Source organism: Canis lupus, chromosome X (genome assembly GCF_003254725.2).
Source record: "Canis lupus dingo isolate Sandy chromosome X, ASM325472v2, whole genome shotgun sequence".
Taxonomy (NCBI): Eukaryota; Metazoa; Chordata; class Mammalia; order Carnivora; family Canidae; genus Canis; species Canis lupus.
Window position 1 is genome coordinate 121,458,655 of NC_064281.1, and position 15,570 is coordinate 121,474,224.

The window sequence follows — 15,570 nt, forward strand, 5'->3', positions numbered from 1 at the left end:
CAGCAGTTTCTTCATTAGAGTTCTGGAAATTATGGCTCAGTTTAGTGGTAGGATCTCAAAGTTATTTAAGCCATGCCATCAGAAACCCATGTCTAAGAGCACCTGCCATAGTCTTTTCCATGGGGGTTTGAGAAAGTCCCTTTTTCTTGCATATGAGGCATTCTGGCTTGTAGCTAATAGCAAGTGCTTTCACGGAAAACTCAGTGTAAAACAAAAAACTGTGCATGACAAAAAACTTAACATGGCAATGGTTAAAGATCTGATGAGGGTTCATTACAGAAATAATGCAATTGAGAGGGAAATATGGTTGTTTCTGTGGCATGCAACATTTTAAAAGATTACTAAAATGATGACTGATAACACTATACTATTGTTTAATATTGTACAAAGCAGCACCAGGATATATCACAGATAGCAAGGGCTTTGCAAATCTCTAGGAATTTCATACAATTTCTGAAATATATATATATATATATATACATATATATATATGTATATATATATATTTGTTTTTCTTTACCTGCTCAGAACAAGGTTATTTTTAAAATAATAATTAATTTATTTTTTATTGGTGTTTAATTTGCCAACATACAGAATAACACCCAGTGCTCATCCTGTCAAGTGCCCCCCTCAGTGCCCGTCACCCATTCACCCCCACCCCCCGCCCTCCTCCCCTTCCACCACCCCTAGTTCGTTTCCCAGAGTTAAGAGTCTTTATGTTCTGTCTCCCTTTCTGATATTTCCGACCCATTTAAATATATATTAATAACATCTTACCTATGCAAATTTAACCTAGGGAAGATTAGACATCTCTTCTGATTTGATAAAGCTTCTAATGCAACTCAGTATATCAAATAAATCTAATTGTCTCTCACATATCTGTTTTTATAAGGTGAAAGATCCTCTGATTTTCCAGGGTCACTGGGAAAACTAAAAGAAAGCTTGAAATCAAGAATATATATCACTTAGGATTTGAGTTTAAGATGGCAAAAGTTCAAAGTTGCCAGGAAATTTGAACACTTGGTTAAATAATACCATGTTACGGTAATTGAGAAACATAACCTGGTTATCTAACCAAAGTGGCAAAATATTTAAGTAAATATAGGAGGTGATACATTATAAAGAACCTTAGTTTTGTTTTGTTTAGTTTTTATTCAAAAGTGAGAAGACTGGGATCCCTGGGTGGCTCAACGGTTTAGCGCCTGCCTTCGGCCCAGGGCGCGATCCTGGAGTCCCGGGATCGAGTCCCCCATCGGCTTCCCTGCATGGAGCCTGCTTCTCCCTCTGTCTGTGTCTCTGCCTCTCTCTCTCTCTCTCTCTCTCTCTCTCTCTCTCTCTCTGTGTGTGTGTGTCTCATGAATAAATAAAGTCTTAAAAAATAAATAAATAAAAGTAAGAAGACTTCTCAGGGCACCTGAATGGCAGAGTCGGTTAAGTGTCCCACTGTTTGTTTCAGGTCAGGTGGTGAGCTCAGCGTCATGAGATAGAGCCCTGAGTCAGGCTCCATGCTCAGCATGGAGTCTGCATAAGACTCTCTCTGCCTCCTTTGCCTGTCTCCCTCACCCACTGCTGCTCCCTTAAATAAATAAATCTGTAAAGGTTATTAAGAAGACTTCTCAAGTAATTAAGAATATTAAAATCTGGGATCCCTGGGTGGCGCAGCGGTTTGGCGCCTGCCTTTGGCCCAGGGCGCGATCCTGGAGACCCGGGATCGAATCCCACATCGGGCTCCTGGTGCATGGAGCCTGCTTCTCCCTCTGCCTGTGTCTCTGCCTCTCTCTCTTTCTCTCTGTGTGACTATCATAAATAAATAAAAAAAAATAAAAAAAAAGAATATTAAAATCTACATGAGGCAAAGAAAATCATTCTGATAAGACAGAAGCTTTGCTTTTTAGGCAGATTATTCAAAAAGTAAAGAAAAACTTTTACCAACTCTTATTAAAAGCAGACCAATAATGTAAGAACAGATTTCAATTTTAACAGAGAAAATAAAATACTAGTTTTGCATCAGTGTACTATTTAATATTAGAGCTCATTTTAAAAATATCATAAATAAACCTATGAAACTTTAGCCAGCTTTGACCACTAGAAGTAAAATTTCTTTACTGTGAACATTCTACTTTTCATACCCATTCAGGTGTCACCCTACATTTCCATCTTTCTCATTCTGAAACCAGTCATTTTACTGTAGGGTAAAATGACTCTTTTTTCTTAACAAAAACACATTATACATACTTTACATACTTAATTTAGCATAAGTCTGGGGTTATAGGCTATCCCAAGATCTTGGGAACCATATTTAGGACTGACTACTACATATGAAACATAGTTAACTGTTGTTAAAGTTTTTCAAAGTTCTGTTTTATTAATTCCTGAGAATGTTAAGAGTATTCAATTATAAAAACAATTATCTCTAAACCAAGTTCCTCAAAGAGATTTTATAATTTAATTTGTCAGTACCATCAGGAGCAGGAAATATTACATATACATACTATATACAAAAACATACATATAAATAGCTCCTGGGGATGTAATGCACAGCATGGCGACTATCGTTAATACCATATTGTGTTTTTGAAAGGTGCTGGGAGATCTTAAAAGCTCTTACAAGGAAAAAATGTGTAACTAAGTGTAGTAATGGCTGTTAACTTGCTTTATTGTGATCATATTGCACTATATACAAACAGCAAATCATTATGTTTTACACCTAAAAGTAATACAACGTTGTAAGTTTTCAGGGGTATTTCTTAATTTTTGCTGTTTTCCAGGATCACAGAGCCAGAAAACCTCTTTCCATGGTATGCGTTTGAGATACCTTGTGATACTAGTAATAACAGGCGGCTGAGTGGTAACTGCATAGTCACAGTGAACTGGTGTTATGAGAACCCTGAGGTAAAATGTCCCAACTGGGGTCTGTGACTCTCTGACAATACCAGGTAGCAGCTTTTTCTTGGCAGTGGAAGGAGATTGATTCAGTAGATTCTCAATAGTGTGTTAAGGTTTGTTGAGGTCTGTGTTCCCCTTCTCAGACATAGGAAACACCTGCAGTTACAGGGAATGAGGTGATGTCTGCAAATATATATATATATATATATATTTTAAAGATTTTATTTATTTATTTATTCATGAGAGACAAACAGAGAGAGAGGCAGAGACACAGGCAGAGGGAAAAGCAGGTTCCATGCAGGGAGCCCGACATGGGACTCGATCCTCAGTCTCCAGGATCAGGCCCTGGGCTGAAGGCGGCGCTAAACCACTGAGCCACCCGGGATGCCCAATGTCTACAAATACCTTGCCTGTTAACCTTTGAATCAATATTTTGTTTTCTTTAAATATTTTTTTTTTGTTAAAACATTATAGAAAAGTCTATTCTTTTGAATACCAAATAAAACAAAGGAAATCTGTTCTGTCAGCAAAGCCCCAGAAGTTCTGGTCCTGAAGTAATTACAGGCTTCAGAACCTTGGTACTGAAAGCGATAGTTACTGCAAAATGCAAAATCTCAGTTCACTCCAGTCCTCCTGACTCAGACCAGCATTTTTATCAAGATTTGTGCACACCTTCCAGTATGCTGCCTGTGCCCTACCCATGTTCTTTTCCCAAATCGTGTTTTAGGATCCTGTGGGTCTCAGGGCGAATATTCCGTCTTCCCTATAAGGAAAAAAGCGTACTTCATAAAAGAGCCAGAAGGAGTTTGGGTACCAGGTGAGTAATCCTTGGTCAAGAAGTCAAGGCAATAATGGCAAAATGCAATCTTTTGATAGTTTTCTGTCTCTTGGTGAAGAGGGCATGAACCTTGTGAAATATAGGAAGCAGCTGTATTTTTGCCATCATCCCCTAGAATACAGCACAATAAAAAATAAACAGGGCTAAGAGCTTTCCTTTCTTGCCAACCCAGTGGGGCTTTACTTTTGTACCCAGGAGCAATGATAGCTGGAATATTCAAATGGGAAGAGCAACTGGTGACTGTCACAGCATGGCTTCTGTCCAGTGGGAGAAGAGATACATGCAACAGGAACTGCAATGGCTGCTAGGCCTGGCATGGCACATGATGGGCCTGCTGGTCCCCTTTGAGCAAATCCAAAGCCACACTAGATCCAGTTCTTTAATGTAAGCTGCCCTCAGTTTGAATCAAACAGTCATTCCAGGCATAACAGGGACAGGGACAGGAGGCAGGAAGAAAAGCCCCCTTTTGAGGGGGTAGGTATGTGCCATACTTCTTAGAGAGCAGCTGGGAGCAGGCCATGCACAGCTCCATAGGGGGTTTGTCACCCAAGAACGTCTTCCTGCCACCACCAGCTCCCAGCCCAGTCTGCACTATGGCAGAAGTGAGGAGAGACACATGGTGGCTGTGGTTGGTGCTCAGGTTCTCTGTCTTGGACACATCTCCATCAGGTATGGCATAGGACCTGGGGCACAGAGAGCAACCAGAGGATACCCACCAATGACCCTTGCCATCTTCCCTGGCATCCCAGGGACTGGTGGCTATAAGTTTCCCCTGGAAGTGGGATCCCATTAGATCAGGTCTGGTACCCCACCAGCTTTGGCTTCAGAACTTGGACTTAGGTGGGGATGGGGTCTGGGTGGGTGCAAACGACTTTACATAGGGCAGGGCTTGTAAAGTGGTGGTGCTTGGTAGGGGCCCTTGGGCCAGAAGTTGAGTTTCAGTGGGGGTGGGACTTGAAGGCAGGGGTGAGGCATGGAAAGGGGTGAGAATTGGCAGTGGGGTCAGTTTTGTGGTGTGTGGCAATAGTCTTACTGCAGGATTGCTTCTCATCTAGCAGTGGATCCTTGTTTAGCAGTTTCTTGTATCCATGCACCAGAGTAGTTGTGGACACCTCTGAAGACTCAGAATTGGTATAGCCTGAGCAGGGGCATGTGAAGCACAACATTAGCAAGATATTTCTGCCTTACTTTTGACAGATCCAGTGGATTAGTACTCACCCCAAGGCCAGAAACTGCCTTCTTGAGGATAGAACTAAAGGGCAGATTACATGTTGAGTGCTGGTGGAATCCCAGAATCTGCACTGCCAGTGGGGCCTTAGAAATGAGACACTGAAGTGAGCCTATGTTGTTGAAGCACAGGGGCTTCTGTGCTCTGGCAAAGGAGGGGAGGGGCTGCGTGACAAGATTTACATTCTCTGCAGGGCAGGTCACCCCCTAGAGTAAGAATTGTCTATCTCTTGCAGTGTGACACTTTAGACCCTTTCTAGGTCCTTTTTCTGCCTTCACACAATTGAACCATAAGCTCTTGTTTTTTCAGCACTAGATCCTTGCTGCCCATTCCCCATCTCTCCTCCCTCCCTCACAACCCAGTTACTAGGACACTTCACTGGTTAGAGGCCAGTGACATCACCTGTTGCTTCTCAATGGTCTTAACTTCACCATATGACACCACTTTATGATAGAAATCCACGGTCCATGTGTTCTCAGTATCCATGGCAACACTGCACCTTGTCACACGCTTTCCACACCCATTGCATTGTGGAGAGCTCCAGCCATCTTTATCATCTGTCAGGCATTTTATGAGGAAGGGGAACTCCACATTTCCTTAATTTAGCCTTTGCCCTGGCAAAGGAGGTGCCAGGTGCCCTGGGCCTGTATAGCACGTGAGAATGCAATAGTCTCATGTTCTCTCCTGCTCAGAGGTTCAGGAAGGAGGAAAATGCTAAGTCAGTCTTCATTGAATTTGCTGACTCTCAATTACACTATGATGCTCAAATACCAGGAAATGGAGGTGCCAGGGAAGAGGAAGTAAAACCCTGGAACCCAGATGACGAATTTATCAATAGACTGCTCTGCTTCCTGAAAGACAACAGCCAGAGAATGGCAGATGTCAGCAAAACACTGGGGTATAGAAACCACTGAGGACATGGAGCCAGAGGGTTTGGCCCAAGTCAAACCACCAGTTTTGCAGCACTTGAAAGAAAGCATGTGGTACTGAAAACTAAAAGTGTTTTTCAGGTAGCACTTTCCCAGCCCAGCCAAAGAAAATTTGATTAAAAAAAATTTTTTTTTTATTGGAGTTCAGTTTGCCAACATATAGCATAATACCCAGTGCTCATCCCACCAAGTTCCCCCCTCAGTGCCCATCACCCAGTCACCCCAAACCCCCCGCCCACTTCCCCTTCCACTACCCCTTGTTCATTTCCCAGAGTTAGGTGTCTCTCATGTTTTGTCACCCTCACTGATATTTTCACTCATTTTCTCTCCTTTCCTTTATTCCACTTCACTAATTTTTATATTCCCCAAGTGAATGAGACCATATAATGTTTGTCCTACTCTGATTGACTTATTTCACTCAGCATAATACCCTCCAGTTCCATCCATGTTGAAGCAAATGGTGGGTATTTGTTGTTTCTAATGGCTGAGTAATATTCCATTGTATACATAAACCACATCTTCTTTTTTTAAAATTTCTTTTTATTGGAGTTCAATTTGCCAACATATAGCATAACACCTAGTGCTCATCCCATCAAGTGCCCACCTCAGTGCTTCTCACACAGTCCCCCAAACCCCCGCCCATCTCCTCTTCCACCACCCCTTGTTCATTTCCCAGAGTTAGGAGTCTCTCATGTTCTGTCACCCTCTCTGATATTTCCCACTCATTTTCTCTCCTTTCCTCTTTATTCCTTTTCACTATTTTTTATATTCCCCAAATGAATGAGACCATATAATGTTTGTCCTACTCTGATTGACTTATTTCACTCAGCATAATACCCTCCAGTTCCATCCACGTCGAAGCAAATGGTGGGTATTTGTCATTTCTAATGGCTGAGGAATATTCCATCGTATACATAGACCACATCTTCTTTATCCATTCATCTTTCGATGGACACCGAGGCTCCTTCCAAAGTTTGGCTATTGTGGACATTGCTGCTAGAAATATCGGGATGCAGGTGTCCCGGCGTTTCATTGCATCTGAATCTTTGGGGTAAATCCCCAGCAGTGCAATTGCTGGGTCGTAGGGCAGGTCTATTTTTAACTCTTTGAGGAACCTCCACACAGTTTTCCAGAGTGGCTGCACCAGTTCACATTCCCACCAACAGTGCAAGAGGGTTCCCTTTCTCCACATCCTCTCCAACATTTGTTGTTTCCTGTCTTGTTAATTTTCACCATTCTCACTGGTGTGAGGTGCTATCTCATTGTGGTTTTGATTTGCATTTCCCTGACGGCCAGTGATGCAGAGCATTTTCTCACGTGCTTGTTGACCATGTCTATGTCTTCCTCTGTGAAATTTCCGTTCATGTATCTTGCCCATTTCATCATTGGATTGTTTGCTTCTTGGGTGTTGAGTTTAATAAGCTCTTTATAGATCTTGGATACTAGCCCTTTATCTGATTGGTCCTTTGCAAATATCTTCTTCCATTCTGTAGGTTGTCTTTGAGTTTTGTTGACTGTTTCTTTTGCTGTGCGGAAGCTTCTTATCTTGATGAAGTCCCAATAATTCATTTTTGCTTTTGTTTCTCTTGCCTTAATGGATGTATCTTGCAAGAAGTTGCTGTGGCCAAGTTCAAAAAGGGTGTTGCCAATAGCCAAACTGGAAGGAGCCTTGGTGTCCATCGAAAGATGAATGGATAAAGAAGATGTGGTCTCTGTATACAATGGAATATTGCTCAGCCATTAGAAACGACAAATACCCACCATTTGCTTCGACGTGGATGGAACTGGAGGGTATTATGCTGAGTGAAATAAGCCAATTGGAGAAGGACAAACATCATATGGTCTCATTCATTTAGGGAATATAAAAAAATAGTGAAAGGGAATAAAGGGGAAAGGAGAAGAAATGAGTGGGAAATATCAGAGAGGGAGACAGAACATGAAAGACTCCTAACTCTGGGAAATGAACTAGGGGTGGTGGAAGGGGAGGTGGGCTGGGGTTAGGGGTGACTGGGCGACGGGCACTGAGGTGGGTACTTGATGGGATGAGCACTGGATGTTATTTTGCATGTTGACAAATTGAACACCAATAAAAAATAAATTTATAAAAAACACAAAACAAAAACGAAAAGGGTGTTGCCTGTGTTCTCCTCTAGATTTTGAAGGAATCTTGTCTCACATTTAGATCTTTCATCCATTTTGAGTTTATCTTTGTGTAAGGTGTAAGAGAGTGGTCTAGTTTCATTCTTCTGCATGTGGATGTCCAATTTTCCCAGCATCATTTTTGAAGAGAATGTCTTTTCCAGTAGATAGTCTTCCTGCTTTGTCGAATATTAGTTGACCATGAAGTTGAGGGTCCACTTCTGGGTTCTCTATTCTGTTCCATTGATCTATGTGTCTGTTTTTGTGCCAGGACCACACTGTCTTGATGACCACAGCTTTGTAGTACAACCTGAAATCTGGCATTGGGATGCCCCCAGCTATGGTTTTCTTTTTTAATATTACCCTGGCTATTCAGGGTCTTTTTTGATTCCACACAAATCTTAAGATGATTTGTTCCAACTCTCTGAAGAAAGTCCATGGTATTTTTATAGGGATTGCGTTAAATGTGGAAATTGCCCTGGGTAACATTGACATTTTCACAATATTGGTTCTTCAATCCATGAGCATGGAATATTTTTCCATCTCTTTGTGTCTTCCTCAATTTCTTTCAGAAGTGTTCTGTAGTTTTTAGGGTATAGATCCTTTACCTCTTTGGTTAGGTTTATTCCTAGGTATCTTATGCTTTTGGGTGCAATTGTAAATGGGATTGACTCCTTAATTTCTCTTTCTTCAGTCTCATTGTTAGTGTATAGAAATGCCACTGACTTCTGGGCATTGATTTTGTATCCTGCCACACTGCCGAATTGCTGTATAAGTTCTAGCAATCTTGGGGTGGAGGCTTTTGGGTTTTCTGTGTACAGTATCATGTCATCTGTGAAGAGGGAGAGTTTGACTTCTTCTTTGCCAATTTGAATGCTTTTTATTTATTTTTGTTGTCTGATTGCTGAAGCTAGGACTTCCAGTACTATGTTGAATAGCAGTGGTGAGAGTGGACATCCCTGTCTTGTTCCTGATCTTTGGGGAAAGGCTCCCAGTGTTTCCCCATTGAGAACGATATCTGCTGTGGGGTTTTCGTAGATGGCTTTTAAGATGCTGAGGAATATTCCCTCTATCCCTACATTCTGAAGAGTTTTGATCAGGAATGGATGCTGTATTTTGTCAAATGCTTTCTCTGCATCTATTGAGAGGATCATATGGTTCTTGTTTTTTCTCTTGCTGATATGATCAATCACATTGATTGCTTTACGAGTGTTGAACCAGCCTTGTATTCCGGGAATAAATCCCACTTGGTCATGGTGAATAATCTTCTAAATGTATTGTTGGATCCAAATGGCTAGTATCTTGTTGAGAATTTTTGCATCCGTGTTCATCAGGGATATTGGTCTAAAAGTCTCCTTTTTGGTGGGGTCTTTGGTTTTGGAATTAAGGTGATGCTGGCCTCATAGAACGAGTTTGGAAGTTTTCCATCTCTTTCTATCTTTCTGAACAGCTTTAGTAGAATAAGTAAGGTTTCTTCTTTAAACGTTTGATAGAATTCCCCTGGGAAGCCATCTGGCCCTGGACTTTTGTGTCTTGGGAGGTTTTTGATGACTGCTTCCATTTCCTCCCTGGTTATTGGCCTGTTCTGGTTTTCTTTCTTCCTGTTTCAGTTTTGGTAGTTTGTGATTTTCTAGAAATGTGTCCATTTCTTCTAGATTGCCTAATTTTTTGGCATATAGCTGCTTATAATAAGTTTTTAAAATCATTTGTATTTCCTTGGTGTTGGTGGTGATCTCTCCTTTCTCATTCATGATTTTATTAATTTGAGTCTTTTCTCTCTTCTTTTTAATAAGGCTGGCTAACGGTTTATCTATCTTATCAATTCTTTCAAGGAACCAACTGCTGGTTTTGTTAATCTGTTCCACAGTTCTTCTGGTCTCTATTTCATTGAGTGCTGTTCCAATCTTTATTAATTCTCTTCTTCTGCTGGGTGTAGTATCTATTTGCTGTTTTTTTTTTTTTTTGTATCAAATGGACACACCAATCAGGTATTATATATCCTTGCAGAGCAGAACTCAAGTGTTCTGGGCGGGACCAACTGACACCCTAGTGCTGCAGTAGCTGCGTGAGGCTGCCGTCAAAGAAAAGTTTGAAATCTGGAGCAGGTCAGAGATGATGTAGATGTGGCAAGTGTCTCAGGTAGAGAAGAGGTGACATCTGCTGCAAAGCATACATGGCTCTGCACTATCAATCACATGAGTGCTTGGGCAGCAATGACTCTATGATTGTGGAGCAGTGCCTGGATGCCCTGAAGCAGATCGTTGGGAATAGAGAGGACTGTAGAACCTTACAGTTTAGCTCCCTTCAGACCATTCAGAAATTTGGAGAGAAAATCTCTGCTTTTTTGCTATGATAAGAGCCCCCCCGCCGATACAGAAAGGCTTGCAGTCCAGCCCCTTGTCAGTGCATAGCACCCACATGATTCACCTGAAACACATCCTAGTTCAAGCCCATATGACCACTACACTATGGGGTAAGCTAGACCTCCTGGATCACTGAGGCTGTGCTCCCATTTTTCTGGAGTTAATGCTGCTCATCTGAGATGAAGAGGACTGAGAGGCCACCATCTCATCTGAGATGAAGAGGACTGGGAGACCACCATGAAAAGGCAAGTGTGAAGGGGCCACAGAAGATTATGGCCTATCGTTGAAGCACAGGTCAATGCCATGCTGCTACAGTAGTGGGGAGGAAGGCCACAGCCAGGCACCATGTCCTCGGAACAAGAACCAACCTCTACTAAAGCAGAAGTCTCATCTTCCAGCAGATGAGTCAGGAAACAACAAAGAGGCTGGAGCTATGAGCCCTAGGAAACATAGGCTCAAGAGATCCAGGCACCTCTTCCCCTAGCAGGGAGCAGAAAGGTTTTTTGTTTTGTTTTGTTTGTTTGTTTAGCAGAAAGGTTTTATTATTTATTTATTTTTTCTAGATTTTAATTTTTTTAATTTTATTTATTTTTTAAATAATAAATTTATTTTTTATTGGTGTTCAATTTGCCAACATACAGAATAACACCCAGTGCTCATCCCGTCAAGTGCCCCCCTCAGCACCCGCCACCCACTCACCCCCACCCCCCGCCCTCCTCCCCTTCCACCACCCCTAGTTCGTTTCCCAGAGTTAGGAGTCTTCATGTTCTGTCTCCCTAACAGAAAGGTTTTAACAAGGGGGAAGGCACTTCACACAAACAGAAGGGGACTTGAGTGAGGCACAGGAGCAGGACAACTGGGTCCATGTCAAGAACTCTCCCTCTACATTAGCTGGAAAGGACTCCAACCACAAAGCCAAATTGGCTCAAAGAGGTGCCAGCAATGCAAGCAAGAGACCATCACACCCAGCACAAGGGGTACCTTACCCTCAGACAAGGACCCCAACACAGCAGAGACTGAAGGAGGTGCAACTGGGAACTCAGGCATCAATCCCATTGTCTGGCCACTCCCAAATGCCCACCCCATGGGCTCTGAGTTAAAGATGCCCACTGGTCCTCTGGGCCACATGGGATGCCCACTAGTGTCTCTGTGGGCTCCTTGGTGACCCATGTGTCAAGCTATCCCCCTCCCCACACTCTCACCCTCCGCTCACCCACATCCACACCCTCACCCTACACACAATAGCCATCATTCCCGTGCAGAGCCTTGAGGTGTGCAGGAACTCACCGTGGGTGTCCTGGACTCACGGGGCACCCACCTGTCAGCACAGGTGCCATGAGCTTCAGTGCCCACCAAGGCTCTGCTCTCTCTCCTCCACTGTTGTGAGCTCAACTTCTGCTTTCTTGGTGAAGATTTAGGCTGGTTTCTGATTGTTCTTGTGGAGACGTGTGTATGTGTTCTTATCTGAGCAGCTGCCCCCACCCCACCCCGGAGACCCTGAGCCTAGTTCCAGGAGATGGCAGGAAGAATGGACAAGGGCATGGCTGGTGCTCATCCTGCATGACTCTTTGAAGAAGAACCAGCCTGCAGGAACCACGCATCTAGGGAAACCCAGGCCAGGGGGCGAGAGCTGCAGACAGTGGGGCTGTGCGGATGGAGGGGCCCCTGGAGATGCTGGGTAATGAGACACATGGGCGATGGAAGGAGGATTGCAGGAGGTGGTTGAGAACGGGGTGATCATGGCCATGCCTGAGTCTCCTTGGCCCAGTGGCCTTGGCCCCATGTTGTGGGAGCACTTGGATGTGTCCCATCAGGGTGTGCTACAGGAATTGGGTGAGCTCCCCAGGTGGGCTCTGTTCTCTGTTATCATCACGAAAGGCCCCACAGGAAGCATTCCTGTCCTGGGTGTCTTAGCGGGGCCATGGCAACTGGCCGCTTTCCACTGGCCTGCCAGGATCTGGTAGAGGAGGGGTGGCATAATAAGAGGAGGGGCGATGTCTCTCCCTCACTCAGAGTGTCTTTGTGCATGTGTGTTTCCTGAACAGGTGTGAGTGTTTGTGTGTGAATGTGACTGTCAATGAATGTGTGAGAGTGTGTAAGAGTGTGAGTGAATGTGACAATACCCCAGTGTGTGAGACTGTGTCAGTGTGCGAGCAAGCAGAGCCTGCAAGAGTGTGGATGTGTGTGAGGTGAGCGTGTGAGTGTGTTGGGAGGTTGTGGGGTTTGAGTCCTTCTAGGATTGAGTGGGACAGCCACTTTCCTGCCTCTGTGGAGGACGGGAGACAGGAGAAGCCCTGGACCCTGGGCAAGTGGCCTCAAGTCTGGCCCTGGGAATCTGCCCTCCTCCTTCCGGGATATTGGAGAAAATGTTCAGATTATGCATATTTCTTAGGAAAGATAAGACTGAGAAGACTGTGGACAATGTCCCAGAGAACATCAAAAAACTCAACAACCAGTGCTGCATAATCAAATGATTTTCATGCACTGTCCTTAAATTTTAATACAAACTTCTTTTTTAAAGATCTTATTTATTCTTGAGAGACACACAGAGAGAGGCAGAGACATAGGCAGAGGGAGAAGCAGGCTCCATGCAGGGAGCCTGACATGGGACTCGATCCCGGGTCTCCAGGATCACGCCCTGGGCTGAAGGCGGCACTAAACCGCTGAGCCATCGGGGTGCCCCCTTTAATACAAACTTCTACATTAATATTTCATTCTTTGATTTTAGACATCTTTCTTTTAAACTCTAAAACCACTGACCTTTGCCCCCACCTCTCAGCAGATGGTTTAAATAATTTTATAAGAGTAACACCAACTAAAGTCATCAGGAGACTATTTCTTAAACCTCTACAAATTCAGGACACTATGACCCTCTAAGGTGTTCAGTGATGATAAATGTCATGCAACTTGAACAAAAGGAGGGGGTACTGAAAATCTTGAATATTACCTGATTCTTATGATAACTGGGAAACAGCAAAGTTTAAGAAGCCTCTCTTTGGGGCAGCCTGGGTGGCTCAGTGGTTTAGCACCACCTTCAGCCCAGAGCATGATCCTGGAGACCTGGGATCCAGTCCCATGTCGGGATCCCTGCATGGAGCCTGCTTCTCCCTCTGCCTGTGTCTCTACCTCTCTCTCTCTCTGTTTTTCATGAATAAGAAATAAAATCTTTTTTTTTTAAAGAAGCCTCTCTTTGCGTTCTGAGAAATGGCTTACTTCAAAGAACCTGCCTTCCCCATATGACTTACATAAAACTTAGGGATACCCCTCTTAACGGGGCCAAAGCCCCGCTTATCTGTGACAAAGCCAGACAGGGTCTCCAAATTCCCATTCTTTGCATCATAAATAATTCGCTAAATTGTTTTGTCCCCACTGATCAAGGAGCACACAATACTCATTAGACTTAGTTTGGTATTTCTCTTTCCCTGAGGCTCCTAAACTTTGATCTTAGTCTGAGGCAATGTACAACCTTCCTTAGAATAGGGTGACCTCAATGTAAAACATTCTTTGATTTACTATCTTATTATGCCACCTTTTCACTGAATTTCTCCCTCACTCAGTTCATTCTAGCCTTGTTTATTCATTCCTCCCTGTAAGAGAAAATCCTTTGTTGAAATGATGAATATGCACCAGGTCCATGAATAGAGGCAATTAGTGGTGAACCAGGGAAAACAAACAAACAAAACAAGGAGTCATTGCACTTAGTATCTAGAGAGCTGGAGAATGGAATCTGGAAAGCTGCAACAGAAAAGTATCCAGTTTCCATGATACTGGGTGTCAGCAGAAAGAGAGAAAATGGTATGAAGGTGTTAGCTAAAGTAGTGAAGTAAGGACCTATAAAATATTCCCACCCATGAAAGCAATGAGAAGACTGGCAAAAAAAGGATCAGAATTAACTTTTTTCAGAACTCTGAAAATTAACCAAAAACTTGTACCAACCTGGGGTACATTTGTTTTTTTAAAATGGCTTAATCTGAATAACAAGAGTGAGCTTTGTGGTGTTTTAATTTGCCTTAATCTCATTCTTCACACTCCATTTTTCTAGATGCTTTGAAAAAGAACAGCCCACATTGTTGGTATCAGAGGGAAAAGAATGGAGTTAGAGCTCTTTTTTTAAAAAAAAAATATTATTTATTTATTTATTTTAGGGAGAGAGTGCGCAAGAGTGCAAGCAGGGGGAGGAGCAGAGCAGGAAAAGAATCTCAAGGAGACTACTCCTTGAATGCAGAGCCCAACATGGGGCTTAATCCCACAACCCTGAGATCAGGACCCAAGCCAAAACCAAGGGTCATATGGTTAACTGACTCAGCCACCCAGGCACCCTTACAGCTCTTAAAGTCTCAGCCCCAAAGAACTATCCTTATTTAACCTATCTTGTGATTCCCTAGAACACCCTACTCAAAAGTATTGTCTTTTTTTTTTTTTACCTAACTTGGAGGTCACTAGTATTAAAATTTCTTCCATTGAGATGTCTGCTGAAAACATTTACTTGTGAGTGTTTTAATATAGCTGCCTAAAGCCATGGATAACAACCAGAGCAAACAATAGATCAACCAAATTGCTTAAAAGGAAAAGTTGAGGAATTAGATGTTTAGAGGTTTTTTTTCTCCTGACATCAACCAATTTCAACACTGAATAGGTGTCCTACAATTCAAATCAATTCTGACACTATCTGGGGTTAGCATTAGACTCTACATGTTTAAAAGCTCAGTCTCAAAGACTGCCCACAAATCAGACACCATTTGCAAGCAGTGGCACTCAGGTAATTCACATTTCAGCCCAACTTGGCTACAAAGTCAGGTGTTCCTACAATCTAACTTTTGGGTTTGATTATTTGCTAGAACTGCTCACAGAACTCAGGGGAATGGTTAACTTACATTTACCACTGTATTATAAAGGATACAAATAACTAGCCAGCCAATGAGACACACAGGGCAAGATCAGGGAGGGTCCTGAGTTCAGGAGTCTTTGTTCCATGGAATGCCTCCTTCCCAGAATATGGATGTTTTCACCAACTTACAATCTCTCTGAACTCCATCATTTATGCTTTTTTATGGCACTTTCATCACATAATCATGATCAACTCTTAACTCAATATCCAGTCCCTCTCCCCTTCCTGGAGGTTGGGAGGTGGTGTTGAAAGCTCAGGTCTCTAATCAAGGCTTGGAGTTTCTGACTAACAGCATCATC